Consider the following 24,565-nt stretch of genomic DNA (forward strand, 5'->3'; position numbering starts at 1 on the left):
TGAAACAAAATATATTCTATTTTTGGGATTTCGGAAATGTTGAATTCGATCTTTCGATGATGAAGTGGTCTGTGGAATCAGTTAGTTCCTAATGTTTCCTGCTCCTGTTAAGCATATAAAGACCACGTCTGTTAAAGGAAACCAAAACTAGTTCTGTGGTGCTATGGGTATTTAATTCTTTTCATTTGAAGTCAGGCATAGCGATAAATAATGCACACACCATTTTGAACAATGCTCAATTTAATTAGAAATAAATGAAATTTGTGTCATTCTCTAAATGAGGAATACTCTACGTAATGTACATAATATACATTATTAATTGCCTATTTGGGGATAAAATTAATTCCACTTGAAAACTTATTTTTTCCCCTCAAGTCAGCAGAAAGTATAATTACACACATTTTAAATAAAGGTATATATTTTTTATTCATGCCCAGACTGTGTTAAAAATGATGAAATATTAACATACAAATAAGATGGATAACAGCATGGCAAAATACATAAAAGTATTGAAAATGTCCTGCTTGAATAAGCAAGCATTCATGAAAAGTGTGAATGCAGAAGTTCTGCATAGACAGGCGAAAAATCATGTACAAAAAGCTGTAATGGAAGTGCTCAAAGGTGTAAATAACATGGCTAATGAGGTAAAAAGACCATTGCAGGCTTGGGATGGAAACAGAAGACATACTGGGTGGGGAGGGGGATGTGAATGAGAACTTTCACAGAACTTTCTTGCCTAGTTCCCATTTTCTGAGCGTGCCCTATGTTTTCCCGCCTCTGCACCTTTGCTGGACACCATCCAGTAGACTTGGATGTTTGCCTGTTATCTTCTAGAGATTTCTCATGTGGAAATTTTGTGCAGTCCTTAAAATCAAACTTAATGCCCCTTTCTCCACAAAGATTTTCCAGTCCCTCAAGCTACAATTTCTACTATCTCAAAACTCTTAAAACACCTTCTATAACACCAGACGTTGATTAGTCATTACTCAATACTAGGCAACATCTTTACATATATTCATTAGCTCATTGAATTTTTGCCAAAAGCCTTGTAAATCCACCATTCTCGTTTTAAAGATGGGAGGCTATGCCTAGCAAAGTTAGTAACTTGTTAAAGGTCATATGGCTACGAAGCAGAGGATCTGGATTCAAACCAAGGTTAATTTTATTCTATTTTTATTGAATTGTCTTTTTGTAAAAATTTTCTGTGAATTCTGTGTTTCTCTACTAAGTAAAATACTCTGAGTCAGGGTGCAACCTGTTGGTCAAAGTCACCAGGGTGATCTTAGTCCCAGGTCTCAGACAATCAGTGCCTGGCCAGTGATGATTTCTGGGTTGAGCACTGTGACCCAAGTGGGCCTAACCAAAATGAAACCCAAATCTTTGTAATGCTGGTTAGAAAAAGAGTTCTCCTCTTTTGACAGATGATTTCTGGATAGGAGAGCTAGACTGATTGTCAGGTTACTACCAAGGTCAAGGCCAGTAAATGGAGTAGGTGATGACTCAGGGAAATGGAGCTGTGCCCTTACCAAATGGCATTTGAACTTTATTCTAAGTGGTAGGTTGCATTATTATTCCAGAATAGTCACTGCCCGTTCCTCTAAGAATTATATTTACCCACCCCATCGACATCAGCTTTTGCCATTCAACCTGCTTTGTGAGTTGAAGAATGCATGTGATTTCTGAGAAGACGCTTTAAATATCAGCCTATAGTTGTGCCATTTCTCTTTGTATTACTTGCTGAGAGCTCCTGGGTGGCAGTTGTTCCCCCAGCCTGCATACTAGCATAAAGTAGACACTTAAAGTAGAGAAGTAACCTGCTTCAAAGAAACCTTTGTTGTACACTACAGCATTTTGGAATTCTTTCTATAGCACGGTCTAGTGAAAAGCGATTATTACTGTTATCACCTCTGATCTTTGCCATTAAATTAGCATGTCTTTCATTGTTGAAGCCAGTATGAATTTTCTGTTATTTTCTACTGAAGATATCTTAACTGGCAAACACATTTTAGTCAATGGAATAATGTTGTCAATCCTGAGTCATATCAGGAAAGCTTTTAACATAAAGAAGTCCCAAATATACCTCATGATGTAATCCTGCCTCTGTAGTGTCTGGTGCTGCCGGGGTGGGGGGTGGGGGTGGGTGGCGACAGGACGGAGGTCACCATCTCTAGAGATCTACATGAAATGGAAAGGAGCTTTCCCATTTCTCTCAGGATCTTAATGAAGCCATGTAGAATAAATTTAATACAATGCAAAGAAACTTACCATTTGTATTGTTGAGAATTTTTTTCTCCATAAAATATGTTCTCCCTTATTAACAAATAAAATCAAAAGCTGAAGCACATAAGTGAATCTCTTTGATGCTTATTTCAAAGCATTTCAGAAGAATTAATTACAGTAATACTCTGAGAAATATTTAAGTGTTATTATTTCTCTTCCATACATGGGGAGGTGGAAACCCTGAAAGTTTAAATATCTTTCCTGAAGACCACACAGCAAGTCACTGGCAGAGCTCAACGTTCCTAACCTTGTTGACCTCCACAATCTCGGTGTGGTCTGCAACCTTTTTACATCAGTTCATAGGAAGAGAAGACTTTTTACAAAACACTTCACTGGCAGTATAACCCAGAACTTCTTTTAGTGTTTATTGCCATTTATAGCCTGTTTTGAGTCTACCCTTAGGATCAGCAAGATATTTGAATTAAATTACTATAAATCCTGAAAACCAGGCCGTGTGTGTTCTAAATGTCTCTTAGGCATCAAACATGAACAGGAAAATGCATTGTTGAAGTATTCTTTGAATATATCCTCCTTCCTCCCTTGAATGTAATTGAATTGCCTGAATAAAGCTGGGAACATGAAAGTTGGACCCATAAAAAGACCTACTGAGAAACAACAATCATTTTTCCTCCAAAAGAATGCATTACATCTACCAAAATAACAACAACAACAATTATTATTACTATAATTATTATTGTCATACCTGGACATGACCTGAATTTTAGCAATTTTATGACCATATCAGGTACGTTACCCAATTGTTCTAATAGACTATATAAAATAGTAGAGATTTGGTTATCAAGAAAGAAAAAAAAAACAGATTCAATAGAAAATGATGATTCACCAGCCATTTACCAAGATACATCCCAAGTGTCAGAGTTACATCAAAAACTTACCACCTTTCACAGTGAGCTTTGTACTCAACTTGCAAATAGATTTCTTCTGGGTTGTACAGCAGAAGGTAACAATATGAATCTAAAAATATATACTATTTTACTTTGGTAACTTTACCCAAGACTATGGGTATTCTGTGTTAAGGTAGTATGGTTAATGGTTAAATTGTCATAATTGTACATATTTAAGTCAAAGGACTATTGGCTAAAATATTCTAAAATTTGAGATTTCAATCCTAAAAGAAAAAACATTTTTAATGATTTTTTACTAGTTTATTCTTTTTAAAGATTTATTTATTTGAGAGAGAGAGAGAGTGAGAGAGAGTAAGCAGGGGGAGGGGCGGCAGGAGAGGGTGAGGGAGAGAAATCCTCAAGCAGACACCCCACTGAGTACATGGCCCACCTGGAAGGAGGGGGCTCCATCCCAGGACCCTGAGCTCATGACCTGAGCCAAAATCAAGAGGTGGATGCCCAACTGAGTCACCCAGGCACTCCAAGTTTAATTTTTTAAAAAATTATCTAAAATATACCAAAATTGTGCTATTGAGCCTACCCCCCCACACACAAAAAGATATAATTCTACCAAATTAATTAAAAAAATAGAACTGTTGTTGGGTCATTAGATCTTGCTACACTCTTTCTCAACTCTTAATAATTCATGGAATATATCATACATTATTTGTTTTTTTTAATTTATTTTTCCCATTGTGTTAATTTTATGAGATCCCAAGTAAATTTTGCCACATCATTATAGGAGATCCGCTAGATATGTAAAAAATCAGAAAAATCTACATATATGTACACAAAACTGGAAGCCCAAACTTTCAAAAGGTATTACCTATGAATCTATAAAAGTAGTATAGATATCAACCCAAACAACTCAAATATCATTAATCAGTATGCCAACATCTGATAAGCAAAGCCAAAATAGTTGACATATATAATTATATTCTTCTATGTTATTAAATGTCAATTTCTATAATCCATATTTAAGCATCAATTGCTATCCTTTTGTTCATTCACATGTACAAATGTTTCACACCATAAAAAATTCTCAGTCTGAATATAAGGTCTTGTCTTTCAAATGTCACTTTTGGAAGAGCTAGATATTACATAATACCTTACTCACTTCAACTAACTCATACATTATTTATATTCTTTTAAATAAAAATCCAAGCAAAGAGCTCTGGTCTTGTGGAAGTGAGGACAAGTAACAATGGTGAATTTTAGAAGAGACAGGAAGCCTGCTATCCCACAGCTCTGTCAATAGATGCTTATCTTTGATTTTGGAGAATTTAGAATGTTATGAACTTAGACTTTTGCTTACACTTTCTGTGACCTGTATGAAATTGAGTAAATTATGAAATCGGTTTATGGTAAGAAGACAATGACCTGACAGCAGAAGCCAGGAGAAAACACTGGCCTTTAAGTTGGAAAAAATACAATCTTGTGATATTTGTAAAAGAAATTGCCAAAATTCCATGGGTATTTTGTCAAAATATAATAGTGGCTATGGCAATTGTGGATGCAGCTGGGAATACTGTTCTTTCAGTTCTTCTGAAATATTTACCACTGCAAAGAATGAGAATTTCTAACATTTACCTTTCAGCAGAGCCCAGAAATGCTACTGTTTATATTTGAAAACAAAGATCGTAACACATTCTCTCAGAAAAAAGTTCATGATGTGAAATGCAATTTCAAAATAATATCCTGTGAACACTGAGGCATTGAGAGAGAGATTTTACACACACACACACACACACACACACACACACACACACAGAGTTTAATTAAAGTTACTGATTCTTCCAAAGCCTAAAGTAGGTATTATTTTAAAATGTCTACATCTTAAACATCTTTTCTTAATTCTCTAGGTAATTCTTTTCATAATTTTCTAGGAAAGATCAAGCTGGATGCATAATGGTATGTATTATTCACGCACACTTTCGTTCATTCATCAAACATTAATTTAGCTCATGCTGTATGCCAGGTTCTGAAGATACAAAGTCAAGCAACACATAGTTCTTGAGTTTTGGGAGTTCACAATCCATTTGGGAGAGACAAATAACACTTTATAAAGATTACAGTATGAAAAGTGCTAACTCAGAAGTTTCGAAAGATTGCTAAAAGAGACCAGAAGAGGGACACCTTAAGCAAATCGGAATATTAGGTAAATACTAAATGAAAGGCCATTTTATGCCAATTATTCAAGGTGTTACCTATAGGCATTAAAGGGGTCCAGGAGGGTTAGCAGAAGAGAATTCCAAGCAGAAGGAACAGCATGTGGAAGGCATGGAGTAGCATAATATGGCTGGTAAGTACAAAGTGATGAGAGGATCAGGCAGCAAGTACTTCTATTCTGATTCTTTCTCCTACCACATTAAGCAGCACTCTCAGTTCACCACCTAATCTGTAAAAGAGAATTCCTTTTTAGTTGCTCAGATTCTGCCTTCTGAGGCATATAAAACCACCTGTACACACAAAGGTGGCAAAGGTCTCTTTTCTGAAGTCCTCTTCATTAACACCAATCTGGAAGGTTAATTTTTAAGAAACTGATGAAGGTGCCATGCTATCTAGGAGAGATGTAAATGAGTTAATTAGCACATTTCTGTCCTTGATGGTTTCAAAGATCAGAACTTGCAGGCAAGTGAATTTATAGTTCATTTTTTGGCTCCCTGGAGTTGCAAAAGGAATGGAGAGGGAGAGGCAGAAGAGACCAGTGGGGAAAGAAGTTGGTGGGGTGGCGAAAGAAGGAGGCATCGTCCTGAATGAAGAGATGGGGACAGCTTCCAGAAAAATACTTGAGTGGTACCATGGAAAGAGCAGGGAGATATGAATTTTGATCCCTATTTGAGAGTTAATTTTTCTTTCCTACCTAGGACAAATCATTTAATTCTCCGCACATATTTTTTTCTACAAAAAAATAATAATAATAACTAATAGTAGAGAATTTCTGCAACCCTTTCAACGTCTAATATTTTAATGTTCAACTATTTCAGAATGTTGCCCAAGGCTGCTCCTAACATATACACTTTATTCTTGTTCCTTTTTTTCCTCCAAATTTCTTTAATGTTCTTGTTCCTGAAAAGATTAGTAGTAATAAAAAGCATGAAACTTAGTGAATATTGTTTAATGTATATGTATAATATCGAGTTTGTTTTCAAAAGGAAGGCTGTTATATAATAATTTGCCATGTCTTTGTCCCAGGTTCCTGGGAGACAGTTCCAAAATCCTTGGAATTTCCTGAGTGATAGGAGTATCTTTGTTTTTATCATGGAGAGCCCCTGAGGCCACACCTGCTTTTATACAAATAAGGTGGGTCTCTTCATGGTGGGTCCCTAGACCCAGAATGTGAGCTAGCCATATCAGAAAAACTAAGCATGTGATTAGAAGATTGGAGCTTTGAGTCACATGATATCTGCCTTTCCTCTGACCTCCAGGGAGTAGGCAGAAACTGGAGAGTGAATTCAATCCTGTGATCAATGAATTAATTAATCATGCCCACACAATGAAAGCCCAATAAAAACTCTGAACTCTGGCATTCAGACGAGCTTCCCCAGTTGGTAATCTGTCCCTGGGCTAGGCGGGTGATGTCTCCTGATGACAGGCGAGCTTCACATTTGGGACCCTCATAGGCTCTACCCTATGTGTCTCCGGCTGGTTCAGATTTGTATCCATTTGTTAAAATAGAAGTGTAATTATATATACAGCATGTTGCCAAGTTCTCAGTGATTCCAGTGAATTATTGTATCTGAGGGGATAGTATGAAGCCCCCAAATAGGTAGGCTGTTAATTAGAAGTGTGGGTGGTCTGGACACCTCTAAACTTTTAATTCATGTCAGTATAAGGGCAGTCTTATCAGGGACTCTTCCTTTAACCTGTGAAGTCTGGGCTACATGTGGGTAGTTAGTATCAATATTGCACTGTAAGGGCTTATTAAATATTTTAGCAGATTTTCAAAATTAAATTTTTTTAAGAAAAATTATTGACACCTTTCAATAATTTTTGAAATTTTTTTCAACAAAGTGTTACTGCTTTGTTATAATATCCATGAAAGAGTTAAATGTGGATGAAACAGGAGCACATGGTATCTTCAAAGCAAAGAATTAACATTATTGAGTTGCTGCTAGAAGAAAGGATTAAATGAAGAGACAGGATCTCCTGCCACCAAGAAACAGAAAAAAAAGCACAGAGAAGAACTTTTTGATTGGGGCGAGGGGAGAGTAGTTCAAACTTCTTAAAATTTTTTTTCAAAGAGATTCAGCTTGTAGAGTAAAAATAAAATAAGAAATCAGAAAAGTTGATACCAGGAATCATTAGAATATTACATAAATTCAAGGATGTGAGAAGTTTCAAGTATAGCACACTGGAAAAACACCAACTGCATTTGAAAAACGTGGTGAAAGAAAAGTATGGTACGATTTCATGAGAAATGTCACTGATTTATTAATATATAAGATATGTTGGAATTCTTTATAGTGAGATATAATTGTGACCCACCTTAAAAATGTGATACAGCCTTTTCCATTTGAGAGAACATAAATTTCTAGGAAAAAATGATGCCAGGAGAACCCAATTCCTTTTTCATAATTCTTTCAATTATGAAAATAAGCTGGAAAACACATGTTGATTTTCATGAGACAGTGAGTTTCGTTTAACTTAAGAAAATGTAGTTGAATCATCATGTGCCTTTTAAAGACATAGAATTTCAAATGTGAGTTTGTTTTGTGGGATGGCAATGTTATGCTTTAGAGGGAAGCATTTAATTCAGAGGATAATCCATGTGACAGACGATCCCCATCCCTGGAAAATACAGGAAGAGCACATAGAAAGATGCATTATTAAAAATACCATCACATTCTGTGAATGTATTTTTCAGAGGCTCTACACATGGCAAAAGAAACATAGAGCTCTTATAATCAAAACACTCAGTATTCAGGTGTCAGTTGTCCGTGCTAAAACACCTGTCACTTCCAAACGTCTGGTGATCATCCTGGTGTGAATTGGGAATGTACCTAAGTGATTTGCCTAAAACAGACTCAGATGGTCACTGCAGCTATCTACATAGCTACCACCATCTCTTTGTGGGTGAAGGCCTTTGGAGTTGTGAAACCAGAGCACAGTCTCTCATTGGTTCATTAATCTTTCTGACAAACTTATTCATCACTTATGGCCCAGAAGCCACATTGGAAGAATTAATTACTCCATTATCTACGTTCCTATAGCTTTTTCAGAAATATTCGTACATGCACATGCACTTACTTACATAATTTTGCTCTTCCTAAATGTCTTGCCTAACCAGAATTTTGTACATTGATCATACATGTGTGTGTGCATGGGTATAAAATATATAGGTGCATGGAATCATCCATATATTCTACAGCTGTCAGAATTCTAAGAGATGGGATCAGAAAGGCTAAGTTTCTATGACAAAGAGACACCAAGACACATTGGCTTCAGTGTTCTAGAGTGTTCCCTTTCTTGCATTGTTGAAGCTGGGTGACTCCTGTCCATGTTCCAGCTCTCAGTAAACAGGAAGGGTAAGTAGAAGAGAGTTTGCTTGCTCTTTATTTCAATGCCAATGCTTACAAGTGTCACTAATAGCTAACTTAGTTATGAAGTCAAATGGCTACCTCTACCTGCAAAAGAAGCCAGGGATATAGTCTCTAATGGGGTACGCCTGTGCTCCCATACTGTAGAAGAAGGAAAGAATGAGTTCAGAGGAGGTCCAGGAATTTGCCACTTTGAATGCATCTGTGATAAAAAAGTAACAAAGGAGGATGATACAGAAAAAATCCAAAGAGTCACTAGAAAGAAGAACGAAGGAACCCAATGCTCTGCAGCAGTGGTTTTCAACTGGAGGCATTTTGTCCCCTAGGGGAACAGCTGGCAATGCCTGGGGACATTTTTGGTTGTTACAACTGGGGGTACGTTGCTACTGGCATCTAGTGCATGGAGGTCAAGGTTCTTGCGGTTGACAGCCACTGCTTGTATTATTTCTCCTTATCCTCCTCCAGTATCAGTGGTATCTCTACTCATTTCTGTCATATCTGCAGATACATCTGTCTGAAAGTTGCTCTGACACTGAGGTCACCCTACTTGGAAGGTCCAAGTTAGGGACCCAGAGCCATGCCCATCACATTAAGAAGTACTTCCAACATCTTCTGTTAAATAAGCAAGCCAAAGCAGGAAGCAGCTCTAGATTATTAACTTTTAAACAACTCAGCTCAAATGGAAACAGAATTAAGATTTACAGGACTGTAAAAGAGGTGGTTGCTATTTAACCAGTCAAAGTAGGAAATAGAAAGAAAACCCCAGGCTTTAAACTAGATCTGGTGGCATAACCAGCATACTCAAAAAGCTGAGAGGAATGAATTAGGGAAATGAGCATTGATGAATTTCAAATGAACTTTTGACCTCAGGAGTTGCAAAATTGCTCTCCTACCCGATGATCGAGCCTACGAAATTTCTGTTTTTCCTTTGTCTTCTCTCTCCCCCTCTTCTCCTTCCCTCTCTCTCCTCCCATTTTCCCTTCTTCCTTCCCCTTTTCAAACTGCCCCAGTCTTCGTTTCTGGGCCATCAATTCAGCCTTGCCTCGATGTCATCTAATGTCCTCTTGGTAATTTCTTTAATCCAGGTCAGAAATCATAAAAGATGAAGGCTCATCTCTCTCAATTTTCATAGATCTCCTAACTTGCACAGAGACCAAGTGTGGTTTGGGGGCATTGCCTCTGGGTTTTCCTTTGGGGAAAGGAGTGTTAGGATCATTATCAACCGCACCAGAAGGAATCACATGAAAGGCAACATTGTGCATGGAGCTTACTGAATTGCAAGCAGTCTTCTCAGAAATCAAGGCCGCCCCCTGATGCAAATCAGATGCTTACATAATGCTATTTGCTTGGAGGTGACAAAGGAGTGATGGGATTAAGATGCCCCATTGTGGGGTGGCAAAAGCTTTTCTGTCTTCTTGCTTAAAGCAGAACATTTTGACATATTAACTGGATGGACCAAAAAAAATGTATCTAAACCTATTGAATGCACCTATTTTTCTTGATAGAATTTGTACCAAACCTCTTTCTAAGGGATTTGAAGCAGCTGATGTTACAATGATATTTCTGCCCTTTTTCCCCCTCCCTTTTCTCTGTCTCTCTGTATCCATCCCCACCTTTTTCATAATCCTTAGTTATGCATATTTAGGGGAAAAAAAAAGCATGAATGGAAAAAAATCCATCTTGTTCTCACTGGATTTCATAATTTAGCATCATTTCATATTAATGGTGCACATATGTGTTACAGTGCTTTTTTTCCCCCTTTTTTTATTCTTTTTCTTTTTTCTTTCTTTTTTTACAGATGGCACACGGAATTAGGACCAGTGATCCAGCAGTCATTTTGCATAAAGCCAGATTCCAGTTTGACAGGCGCTATGCATCACCACACATCCTCAAGAAAAATGCTCTGCTGTGTTTACACGTGTCTTCCCAGCAGCTGATTTCTGAATATGGGCGCTGATGCATGGCATGTATTAGAGATTGGAATATACCTCCTATTGTGCAACCCAAACGAAGCCAACTGCATTTCCTACAAGATTACCCTGCTTTCCTTTCCTTCCTCTTTGATCTTCTCTCCCCCTTTCTCTTCCTGATTTCCACCCTTCCTTCCTTCATCATTTCTTCTCTTATTATTTTTCTCTTTTGATCATATTTTCCCTTTCCTACTAATCTAGAGACTCTTGAAAATGTACTGTATCTTAGTCTTTATGCCTTCAGGATCTGGCCATAAAAGGCTGTCCATAAATGTTTATTAAGTAAACTGTCGATGCTATATTTCTAATAGTTATAATCATATCCATCTAAGATGATGGCATAATGCTGATGCACAGAAATGTTATCCTTGTCACTGTTATCACTATTATCCTTCTCTCATCATCATTGACATAATTACCATCATATGAGTGCCTACTCATATTTTCATTTAACTCTATAGTGACCTTGATGGTGCTTGATCTATAAAATACAGAAAATAATAGCATCTTCTCCGTAAGTCTGTAGAAACTGAATGGAATGATATACAGAAAGTGTTTAATATATTACCTGAGTAAGAAGTACTCTATAAAGGATTATCATATTAATCTCAACCTACAATTGAAGAAATAGGAACAGAGAGGTTAAGTAGTTTGCCAAAAGCCACTCAGTTGATAAGAGGAAATGGAAACAGATTCCCAGTTCTGGCTCTGTAAGGCGGTACCAAGACCGCCTTTCCATCATTAGAGCCTCTAAAGTTCTTGACAAGAGGAGCAATAGTGAGTCAAATAAAAAAACTGTGACAATTTTAGGGAGAGAAATCTTTTTCTTAAAAAAAAGTGGAGATTCAATAAAATTCTAAAATAAAGTATCTTAAGGTTTTACTCTTGCCATTACAGCCTTCTTTATCACAGGTTGGAAGCACAGGACAATTATCAGTTATGTCAGAAATTTATCTAGAAGTTAGTCTTTCTGCTAAAGCAATAATATTCCATTTTTACAATTGTTCTACTTTGGTATCAAACAAAGGTTTGAATATTTGATGAATCTCATTGCTATGGCAATGTCTAAATAATGAAATCTCTAAAGAAGAAGTGCCAGCCTGCGTTTATCCCTTTCTTCCTTTCTTCTTTCCTGCTTTGATGGTCTTTGATTTTGGTTAGTATTTGTTGGATGAAATTTTATTTTGTTATGTAGGCAAAATATGTAGATGACTGTAGGTTGAAGTAAATATTTAAGGATTTGAAATAAATGTTCACATTGGAGAGGAGGAAATGAATACATTTTTAAAAAATTGTAGTGAAAAAAGATTTTGTTTAGAAGAAAATGAAAGTTCACAACAGATGAATGAGTTAAAAAAACTAATCATTAAAAATTACTACATATGACAGAACATTTATCAATGATCATATTTTAATGACTCTCATACCATTCTTATGTACCTTATTTTTTGTAGAGCTGAGAAAGAAAAAAAATCATCCAATCAAATGACAAAATGCTTTCTAATCACTTGGACTTTTTACTTCAAATATTAAAAAAGCCTTTTTAGACTTATCTAAACATTAATTTTGATCATATTTGTCTTCTGTCTACATAAAAAGAAAAAAGTAAATGATATCGGTTAAGGCATTCCTAAAATATCTTCCTATTCAGAATCCGAGTCTTAATCACCTCGAATCAGAGTCATTGAGTCCATATTGTCTTGCATACATGATATCCGCTATACCAGAAGATTGTTGGTGGTGTAGTATTTCTGAAGTGTCTATATAGGAAATCAAACCTATTGGTACTCCATTTTTAAACCATCTTGCAAATATGTAGGATCACTTTGCCATTGATTTCAATTTCAGGAATTCTGCTACACACTTCTGCTTTGTCATTCCTGTTGCTCAGACCACATTATGTACTAAGTGTTTGAAGACATTTATATTATGTCTATGTTTCCCACTCCACCAAATCAGACACCCATACTCATGCAATAATAATTACACTTTTACTCAGGCAGTAGTAAACAAAATGGCTTGAAAAATTGAAAAAGGACTTCAGTTGTCAGAGACACCTTAGTTTCATTGTTAAAAAAATTTTTTTAAGTGTGCCTTAAAGTCAATGAGATAAATAGAGCAATAAATAAATATATGGAACAAGGTTCAATCTTTATAGGAGGAAAAAAAGGCAAATTATAGCTAAACCAAAGTTCTGGTTTCATTTAAGATGTATAAAGCATAAGAAATGTCCACCTCTCCTTGTAAATTATTCAGCAGTCCTCTTACACAGAGGACAAAGATGTTTCAAGAGAAATTTAAAAATCATGGGGTGCCTGGGTAGCTCAGTGGGTTAAGCCTCTGCCTTTGGCTCAGGTCATAATCTCAGGGTCCTAGGATCCAGCCCCTCATTGGGCTTCCTGCTCAGCAGGGAGGCTGCTTCCCCCGCTCTCTGCCTGCTGCTCTGCCTACTTGTGATCTCTGTCAAATAAATAAATAACATCTTGAAAATAGAAAAAAGAAATTTAAAACTCAAATGAAAATGAAAATATAAAATTATCAAAATTTGTGGATGCAGCAAAAGCAGTTTAAGGAAAATTTATAGCATTAAATCTTTATATCAAAAATAATGAGAGTTCTAAAAGCAATAATCAAAGCTGTCACTTCAATAACCTAGAGAGAGGAATAAATTAAACTTCAGACAAACAGAAAAAAGGTGATGATAAAGAGAGAGTTTTTCAAACAGACAAAAGCTTAGAGAACGCTTTGCCAACATACTTGCACTATAAGAAATGTTAAAGCACGTACTTCAGGCAGAAGAGAATTAAGATGCCATATGAAAACTTGTATTATATAAATAATCCCAGAAATCATATAAGTTAAATTAAGTAAGAGAGATTTCCTTATATTTAATTTACTAAAATAAAAGTAAGTAAAAAATAATAACAATACACCACAGCATTTTTAATACATATAGAAGTAAAATGTAGTAACATGACTAGACGTGAGGAAACAGAGGTATGTGGAAGTGTACAGTTGTAAGATAAAGTGAAATGACATGACATGCAGTGGTATAATTTGAAGGCAGACTGTGTTTTAACTATAGAAAAGTAACAACAAAGAGAAAAAAGTAATAATCAGATGATGCAAATAGAAAATGATAGTATGCTAGTAGATTTAAATTCATTTATTTTAATAGTCACATTTATTTATTTATTTATACAAGAGAATGCAAGAGCACAAGTTGCAGGGAGGGACAGAGGGAGAGGGAGAAAAAGACTCCCTGCTGAGCAGGGAGCTGATGTAGGGTTAGATCACAGGACCCTGAGATCATAACCTGAGCCAGAGGCAGATGCTTAACAACTGAGCCACCTAGTTTCCCCTTAATAGTTACATTTAATATAAATTACCTAAACCCTTCAACTAAAAGGTAAAGTGTCAGATTGGATAAATAATTAAGACCAAATACTTCCCACAAAAAGGTCACTTTAAATATAGAGATATTGGTAGGTTTAAAGTCAATGGATGAAAAATACATGTCAAGTCAATATTGATCAAAAGGAAGAGCTACTGGCTATGTTAATACACAAAATAGAATACAGAATGAGGAGTATCTCCAGGCACAAAGAGGGACATTGTTAGGAAACAATTCTCCAAGGGTCTCTAACATACTCTCACATGTTTTGACAGCATTTATTATGGATAATCTTTTCAAAGATATTTATATAGTAAACAGCCTTGAAAGACAGACATAGTATCTCCTTCCATCTCCAGGGCATAGGGGAGATTTTTGCTATCCAGGATAATAAAGATAAAGTCCTTTGGGGAAAATTTTGGCCAATTACCTAGCAGTCCTCTTTATGACAGTCAAGTTTCCTAACTTCAGGATTCCTCTTATGTGCAGAAGCTCACTATGTGTACTATATCCTCCTGGGATTACCTTTACCTTGCACTTAGAGGAAATTGATATAATTATGAAGCTCTTGCTATTTTCTCTGCTGTGAGTAATAAAAGGCTTTGTCTCTGACCCAGGGATCTTGTGTCTTCTGCCAGACTCTCTGAAACCATGGTATTGTGTTGGTAAAGGAATCAATTCCTTAAGAGGACATAACAATTCTAAGTATGCATTCACCTTACAGATCATCAAAATATATGAAACAGATATATAGTTTTTATATATAGTTGGAGATTATGGTTGGTGACTGTACATTTTCTTTCTCAATAATCAAACAAGAAAACAGAAAAAAAACAAAGATAGAGAAGATATAAAAGAATAATACTATCAATTGATTTGATCTTCACATCAAAAGAACACTTTACACAAAAGAACAGAATACACATTCTTTCATACAGAGACTTTTCACCAAGATAGACCATGTGGGACATAAGACAAACTTTAACATGTTAAAAGAATTAAACAAAGTAGTCTATCCAGCCACAATGGAATGAAAACAGATATTAATGGCAAAAAGGAAAATCCTAAATATTTGGATTTAAACAATACAATTCTAAATAGTCCATAATTCAAATGGGGGGAATTACAAAGTATTTTGCAGTGGGTCAAAATAAAAATACAACATATCAACCTTTAGGGACATTTTAGCTAAAGCAGCACATGGAGATAATCATATGAAATAATTAATAATTATATTAGAAATATCTCCAATCAAAACTAAGCCATCTCTTTAAAAATTACAAAAAGAATACTATAACCAATGCAATGAAAAGGAAGGAAATAATTAAGAGCAGAATTTAATAAAAAATAAAATCAATGAATCTGAAAACTAATTCTTTCAGAAGTTCAAATTGATAAAGCTCTAGTCAATGTGCTGCAGGGGGGAAAAAGTAGGTTAAAATTGTCAATATCAAGAATAAAAGATGGAGCACCTGGGTGGCTCAGTGGGTGAAGCGTCTACCTTGGGTTCAGGTCAGGATCTCAGGTCCTGGGATGGAGTCCCTATCTGGCTCTCTGCTCAGCAGGGAACCTGCTTCCCCTGTCTCTCTGCCTGCCTCTCTGCCTACTTGTGATCTCTGTCAGATAAATAAATAAAATCTTAAAAAAAAAAAAAAGAATAAAAGAGAGACCATAACTGCAGGTCTTAAAAGGATAATCACAGAATATCATGAAGATTATGTCAAGAAATTATAAAACATAGATGACTTGAATAAATTTTTGGAAAGACACAAACTACTGAAGCTCATCTAGAAAGGAGATAACCAAAATAACCTGAGATCTTTTAAGCAATTTAAATTTATAGCTTAAAATCCTACCTCAAAGTAAAGAACAGGCCCAGGTGATAGCATGTGTGAATTCATGAAACATATAAAGAATTATGACAATTTTACACAAACTTCTTCAGAAAATGAAAGATGAGAGGATACTTTGCAACTCATTGTGTGCGGCCAACTGATCCCCAAACCAAACAAGAACATTACAAGAAAACTTAGATTAATACAAAAACAGTATAAAAAAAAACCCAAAAAACACCTTCCCCTGATCCAATATCTTTGCATGAACTTCGATATAAAAGTCTCTAAGAAATCATTAGCAGATCAAATTTAGAGACATTAAAAAGAATGATACAAAACGAATGAGTGTTATTTATCCCTGAAATACAAGACTGATTCACTATTTGAAAATTAATTTTGTAATTTGCTATATCGAAACAATGTGGTAGGAAAATTTATCAATCTCAGTAGTTATAATAAAAGAATGTGAAAAATTCATCTATTTAAAAAATCTTTCAGCAATCTAACAATAAAAGGGAACTTTCTTAACTTGATAAAGGACATCTACAAAAACCAATCACTGACAGTATGCTTAACAGTAGAAGAATAGGGTTTTCCCCATAAGGTAGTGAATGATAAGATGTTCAACCTCAGGACTTCTATATATCACTGTATGGGAGGTCCTAGCCTTGTGATAAGACGTGATAAGCAAGTTAAAAGGCATTCAGACTTGAAATGAAGAAACATGATTATAATTACGTGCATAGAATCATAGTCATCTATGAATACGATTGAAGAGAAACTACAAAATACCTTCTAGAAATTGTTAATAGGTTTAGAAGGGTCACAGGATACACCCTCAACTTGAAAAACTGTATGATATTTTTACATACTAGTACTGAACAACTGGATATTGAAATAAATTTTAAAATCTTCTTAAGTTATAATAGCATGTAAAAGGGAAAACGAAACACCTAGAAATATTTCTACTTAATATGTGCAGTAATTTTATACTGAAAATAAAAAACACCGAAGAGAGAAATTTTAAAGCATCTAAATAAATTAAGAGATATACTCTGTTCATGGATTAGAAAAGTCAATACTGTTACATTGTAAATTATTCTCAAATTGATATATAGATTCCAAAAAATGCTAATCACAATCCAAGGAGGCTTATTTTAGATATTGGGAAGGTGCTCTATAATTTATATGGAAAAGCAATGGCCCTAGAGAGCCCAGTCAATTTGAAGCAGAACAAATCGGGAGGAAACACAGCCTGATTTCAAGCCTTTCTATAAAGTTTCAGTAATCAGGACAGTGTGTTTTTTGTTAAAGAATAGACATATTGATTGGTGAAACAGAATGGAGAGTCCAAAAAAGACCCACATATCTATGATCAATTGATTTTTGACAAATGTAATGTGCCAAGGTAATTTTAGAAAGAAAGTATACCCTTTTCAACAAATTGCACTATGGAAAGAAAGGAAAAAAAAATAAATAAAAACCAAACATACTTCATCCCTTCTCTTCCCACACATCATATACAAAGAAAATATTAATTCCAATTTTAGCATAGATCTAAATGTGAAACTTAGAGAATAAAACTTCTAGAAGAAAATGTAAGAGAAAACTTTTGTGATCTTGGGGAAAGCAAATAATTTTTTTGAGAGCACACAGAGGCACAAACCACAGAATAAAAATTGATAACTTTTACTTCAAAATTAAAACTTTTAGCTCTCAAAAGAACTCTTACAACACATAATAATACACCTAATCCGATATAAGTAGGCAAAAATTTTTCTCTTTATAAGATTTTATTTATTTATTTGACAGAGAGAGAGATCACAAGTAGGCAGAGAGGCAGGCAGAGAGAGAGGGAAGGAAACAGGCTCTCCCCGCCAAGCAGAGAGCCCCATATGGGACTCGATCCCAGGACCCCGAGATCATGACCCAAGCCAAAGGCAGAGGCTTCAACCCACTGAGCCACCCAGGCGCCCTAAGTGGACAAGATTTTTTAAGAGAGACTTAATAGACCCCAAAAAGAAACCCAGTAGATATAGAGTAAACATAAGAAAATATGTTTGGCCTCACAAATCACTAGGAAAATTTAAATTTAAATCATAGTGAGTTATCACTACATACCTACTAGCTTGGCTAAAATTACAAAAAGAAAAAAAAAATTACTGGTGAGGATGTAAAGCATTTGCACCTCCCACAGATTGCTAATGAGAATGGAAAATGGGATAGCCACTTCAGAAGATGGTTTGGCAGTATGGTAGAAAGTTAAATATATACTTAACATATGAACCAAGCATCCCACTCCAAAGTATTTTTACAAGTGTTGAAAACACATCTCCACACAAAGAGCTATACTTTTATGTTCATAATAGTTACATTCATAATCACCAAAAGCTTCATACCGTTCAAATTCCATCAACTGGTGAATGGATATGTAAAGGGTGGTTCGTCCGTCGAATAGAATATGACTAAGCAAAAAAGGAACAAGTTGATGATACATCAACAACATGATGATCTTAGGATTCAGCTAAGTAAAAGAAATGAGTTGAAAAATGTTACATACCCTATGTTCCCATTTATATGTTATTTTGGAAAAGAGAAAAATTATCACAAAAATAAAATCAATGGTTTGTAGGGGCTGAGGGTAGAAAGTATCTACCTTACTACATGGCTGCACAAGATAACTTTTTAGGGGGATGGAAATGTATAAATTCACTGTGGTTGTGTTACATTCCATCTACAGTGGTCAAGTTCAACAAACTGTACAACTAAAACAGGCAAATTTTGGTATACATAAAATGTATCTCCCTTAATAATAATGAACCAAAACTAAAGATGATAATGCTAACTAAACTAAACTAAACTAAACATGATAATGTTATTAGGTTTATATATTTCAGCCGTGACTCCCAGAAACTTTTTTAGGAAATAATTTGGCAGTATGTCTCAGTAGCCTTAACTACGTTCCTGTATTTCATCCATAAAACTCCATTCCAGCATCCAAAGAAAATAATCTAACATATAGTGGGAAGTAGACCCATAAAGATGTTTGCTACAGAATTGTTTATAATAGTGAAAACATAGAAGTTACCTTAAAATCTAACAACCTGTGAAGGATTAAGATTTAGAGCAGTATCTTGATTCAGACTTCAAATAAATAGGAAGCTTACTGACTAGAGAAGTTCATGATGCAATGTAAACTGAAGAAAGCAACCGATCCAATTTTATTTAAGGTGTTCTGTTAAATAATGGTTAACCAAGCACCTACATGTGCTTCCCATTCCCTAGAGCTGATATAGGTGAAAGTATAAAGTTAGGAATATAACCTTATGTAAACAGCCTGCCATTTTTATTGATTCTCATTTCTGCTTTAAGCTACTCTCAAACAGCCCCTCACCTTTAAGGCATCCACTCACCAACCAAAATCTATAAAACCAAGTTTTAAAATCATGACAGTATTTTCCTCAGCCCTTTTCTCCGTTTTATAGCTAAATAATAAATCTAGTTCATGATTACATAAGTGAAATATATAAAGGCTATACAAATGAAACATACAAAAAACAAAAAACAAAATCAACAAACAATAACAAGATAACTTTTTAGGGGGATGGAAATGTATAAATTCATTGTGGCTGTGTTACATTCCATCTACAGTGGTCAACACAAACACAAACAAAAACAACCACAAAAAAAACTCCATTGCTTTAAAGGTAATGTTTATCATGAATAAAAAAACAATAAAAAACATTGATTTGATTGTAGCATTGATTTGATTTGATATTAATTGATCAGTTATTGATGATTAAAAATGACTGAAAATTGAGGATGTAAGGAGTATGTATACAAGCAACTTAAATAAAATCTGTTTGTTGTTCTTTAAAGCTTAAACATGGATGATTTTCAAGGGAGAAGTTGTCACTTGTAAATATCATAGGATTAAGTAATCGAACTATCAAAAAAAATTTGGGATTCTGAAATGGTTTTTCTTTACTTTTTCTTTTCAACATTACTGAAGTATAATTGACAAATAGAATTGATAGATACTTTAAGTGTACAATGTGATGATTTGTTATATGTATACATTGTGAAAGGAGTACCACCTTTTAGTTAATTGATACATCCATCACCTCACATTTTACTTTTTTTTTTATGAGAACACTTAGACTTTCTACTCTTAGGAAGTTTCAGTTAAGCAATATAGTGTCATAAGTTATAGTCGCCTAGTTATACATTAGAGACACAGACCTTAGTCATGTTGTAACCTCTTCAGCAGCCTCTCCTATTTCATCCTCCCCAGTCTGTTTCTGAGTTCAACTTTTTTTTTGTTCCACTATAAATGATATCATTACTATTTTTCTTTCTTTCTCTTGCTTATTAGAATAATGCCCTCAGGTTTCACCTATGTAGCTGCAAATGTCAGGATTTCCCTTTCCAAGGCTGAATAATGTCCCATTAGGTAGATAGATGCACTACATTTTCTTTATCCATCCAGACATCAACAAACACTTCTCTCCATACCTTGACTATTGTTAATAATACTGTAATGAACATTAAAGTACAGAGATGGTGATTTTGAGATGTTGATTTCCTTTCCTTCAGATATATAACCAGAAGTAGGGTTGCTGAATCATATAGTAGGTCAATTATTAATTTCTTGAGGAATCCCCATATTATTTTCCATAGTGACTGTACCAGTTTATGTCTCCACCAACAGTGCAAGAATTCCCTTTTCTTCACATACTTCACTAACAGTATTTGTTATTTCTTGTCATTTTGATGAAAAACATCAGGTATGAGGTGATACTGTGGTCTTGAGGTGCATTTGATCTGCATTGATGATTACGTTGTTCAGTGTCTTTTCATGTACTTGTTGGTCATTTATATGTGTTTTTTTTTAAATGTCTAAGTTCCTTCCCCTTTTAATTTTATTATTATTATTTATTTTTATTATTATTATTTTTTTTGCGATTTATTTGTATGTATTCCTTGTATATGTTGGATATTAGCCCTTTATTAGCTTGACCCAAAATCCTAGTTGTGCCTTAAAGTGTTGTGACTATCCAAGCCACCATCATTTTTCTTTGTGGCTCCCAGTAGGTGAAGGTGTGCCAAGACCCATCAGAGTCCTCCAGGGGAAGATCACAGTGAATACCTAGATGATGATTAGAATCCAGACCCTCAAACAGGAGCTTGCAAAGCATGTAAAGTCCCTTCCACAGAGAAACTGGAAGGTAGGGATTTTTAATCCTCTCTCAGTGGGGGGGTTGGGGGGTGTGGAGGAGCTGCGGGTGGGCTTAATGTTCCTGAGCTCATTTAAAAACTGCTGCTTTGTTGACTACTGCACTGTGGGATCTTGCATGCAAGCCTCATGGCTGTCAGAGCCAGGCAGTCCAGGTGCCCAGTCCTAGGCCAGCAGTCACAACAGCTCAGATGCTGAAGGTGTATAAAAGATCATTCCAGGGAGATGCTGGTGATCCGCATTTATCCCTAGAGAGCCAGAGGAGAAAGCAGGGGGGGAATGCCCTGGACTCCTCTATTCCTTATTTCTCCAGGGAAGTTCACAACCACCCCTTAGAAGTGTGGTAAATTATCGGGGCACCTGGGTGGCTCAAGGGGTTAAAGCCTCTGCCTTTGGCTCAGGTCATGATCCCAGGGTCCTAGGATCCAGCACCACATAGGGCTCTCTGCTCAGTGGGGAGCCTGCCCCCCTACCCCCCGCCGCTGCCTGCCTCTCTGACTACTTGTGATTTCTGTCTGTCAAATAAATAAATAAAATCTATAGAAGTGTGGTAAATTACAAACCAGTCAGACCCTCAGGTAGGAGTTTGTAAAGTATGCAGTTGCATTCCTGTCCGGAAAAACTGGGAAATGGATGTTTTTTTTCTGCTCCCTCTATGCTGAACCTTGAGGGGATAACCTCAAAAGTGTTTACCTGCCCCTTAAGAACTGTTTGGTTGCTATAGTCCTGTGGGTCCTGTAGATGCAAGCCACAAATGCCTTGTCACTACTGAATCTCCACTGTTCCCCAGATCCCTCCATATGCAATATTGGCACAGATCAGGTGCTCACATAAATGTTTAACAGATGGGATGGACTGAATTAAGAATATCCTCATTAAGGGGCACCTGGGTGGCTCAACTGGTTAAGCGGCTGCCTTAGGCTCAGGTTATGATCCTAGGATCCTGGGATTGAGTCCTTCATCAGGCTTCCTTGCTCAGCAGGGAGTCTGCTTCTCCCTCTGCCTGCCTCTCCCCTTGCTTGCGCTCTCTCTCTGTATCTCTTTCTCTCTGGCAAATAAATATGTAAATAAAATCTACTTAAAAAAATAAGAATATCCTCATTAAGAGGAGAAAAGTTGATCAAGATAGCCATAGAAAAGATAAATATTTAGCTAGTTCATCATAACCTCAGAATACTGGTTTCTAATGCAAGTTTATATCAGAATTATTTTTTTAAAAGCTTTTAAAAAATACAGATTCCTGCTGTGGCTCCGTGTGTACTGAGCCCAGGTATACGGCTGTGGGGGACGGAGGCCCTGCTAGAAGTTTATCAAATTAGAATCTCTGGTCACAGATCTTTAAAAACAAATGCCTCCTGGGTTTTCTAATGTGATTACTAACCTCAGCTGCAAAATGAGCTTTCCCTATATGATTTGAAGAGTTCTATACTTTTAACCTTAGCACAGTTACACAAAATTCTCTTCACAAAAAGCTGTAGGTCTATCTACTATTTCAGATGTTTTAGTTGAGAACACTCTGTCAATGACTTGGCAGAACCATGTAAAATTACTCCAGCACATCTACTATGTAAAAATTCTACTCATTTAAAAGAACCTGTTTTTTCTGTTTCTAACGATTACCATTTTATTTCACTATTCCAGCTCCTAAAAGTAGAAAAGATTTTGAGATTTAAAATGTGCCCTTGCCATGAACCACTCCAACATAAAAGGAAGCAAGTGAATTCAGGTGGTGTCTTATGGAGTAATTGCCTTCTTTTCATACTAATAAAAGTGGTCTCTTACGCCTACTTCCCTGGCTTGTCCACACAGCATAGGCAACTGTGTCAACATTTAGCAATCTTAAATGTATGCCAGACATTAATATGCACATAATAAAGGTTTCTGTACTCAATAACCATCTTACAAATGATTCTGTGCTCCCTTTGCATATTAAAATGCCTCTTTCTCTTCCCAACAATGACATGTGTTAAAAAGTGGATAAATCCCGAATGTCTGTTATATATGTTGGCTAAATGATAAAATATTAAATAAGATGTTTTAAATAAAATCTAACGAAAAGACCATTTCACACCAAGTTCTTTCCACAATTAGCATGTTCTAACACTCATTCTGAAAAGATAGGAAGGACCTCTGCTTGGAAAAGAAAAAAATAGCACATTTGGAATATGGTAAGGAAAAGAATCTGTAAAGAAAAAGCTTGAGGCATTTATTTAAAAGTGTGGAACCTAGATGTCCATCAACAGATGAATGGATCAAGAAGATGTGGTATATATACACAATGGAATACTATGCAGCCATCAAAAGAAATGAAATCTTGCCATTTACGACAACATGGATGGAACTAGAGCGTATCATGCTTAGTGAAATAAGTCAAGCAGAGAAAGACAACTATCATATGATCTCCCTGATATGAGGAAGTGGTGATGCAACATGGGGGCTTCAGTGGGTAGGAGAAGAATCAATGAAAGAAGATGGGATTGGGAGGGAGACAAACCATAAGTGACTCTTAATCTCACAAAACAAACTGAGGGTTGCTGGGGGGAGGGGGTTTGGGAGAAGGGGGTGGGATTATGGACTTTGGGGAGGGTATGTGCTTTGGTGAGTGCTGTGAAGTGTGTAAACCTGGTGATTCACAGACCTGTATCCCTGGGGATAAAAATATATGTTTATAAAAAATAAAAAATTAAAAAAAAAAGTGTGGATGTAAATGGAAGTTCCCGCCTTCAAGCGTAAATTAGAGAACATGTATCTAGAGTTGACAATAGACTCTGACAGTAAAGGTAATTCAGTGGTACATAGAGCCATTCATTTCGATGGGAAAGAAGGCCATCATGCCTGTAATTTTAAGAGTGGCAAATGCTCTTGTGTTTTTTTTTTTTTTTAAATCAATCAATACAGGAATGTATAAAATAGAAAGTGGAAGTCCTTACTTTCAAAGCTACTGTTGTTGAGTCAGTAAATACTTTCCTAGAATTGTATGTATACAAGCATACATACACAGGCACCTGTGTGTGTGTGTCTGTGTAAAAGGTATCTTATAGAAAATTCTAATGGCTTCCATAAATTTGGTAGTGGCTTTCTGGAAGTATGTAATAGAGATACTCAACATCACTGAAGGGAGAACAGAGAAGCTCCTAATTGCCTATCACATTACTTTTGGAGCTAAATGGATGTTACATTATTCAGGATTAAGAGATATATTTCCAAAGCAGCAAGCAAGATGGATGTCTCAGAAACCCTCATTTGGTCCAAAAGCTGCTCATTGTTTGCCTTTTCATTGCTTTGTTATTGCCACCGTGAGGAATATCTTTGGTGCACGCTGTTGTTTGCAGGACAATTTTTGCCGCAAAAAAAAGGATTAATTTTTTCTGCCATTTTCCATTTTCATCACCAATTTCCAACTGT

This window comes from Mustela putorius, unplaced genomic scaffold (genome assembly GCF_011764305.1).
Source record: "Mustela putorius furo isolate JIRA1106 unplaced genomic scaffold, ASM1176430v1.1 tig00000640_pilon_pilon_pilon, whole genome shotgun sequence".
NCBI lineage: Eukaryota > Metazoa > Chordata > Mammalia > Carnivora > Mustelidae > Mustela > Mustela putorius.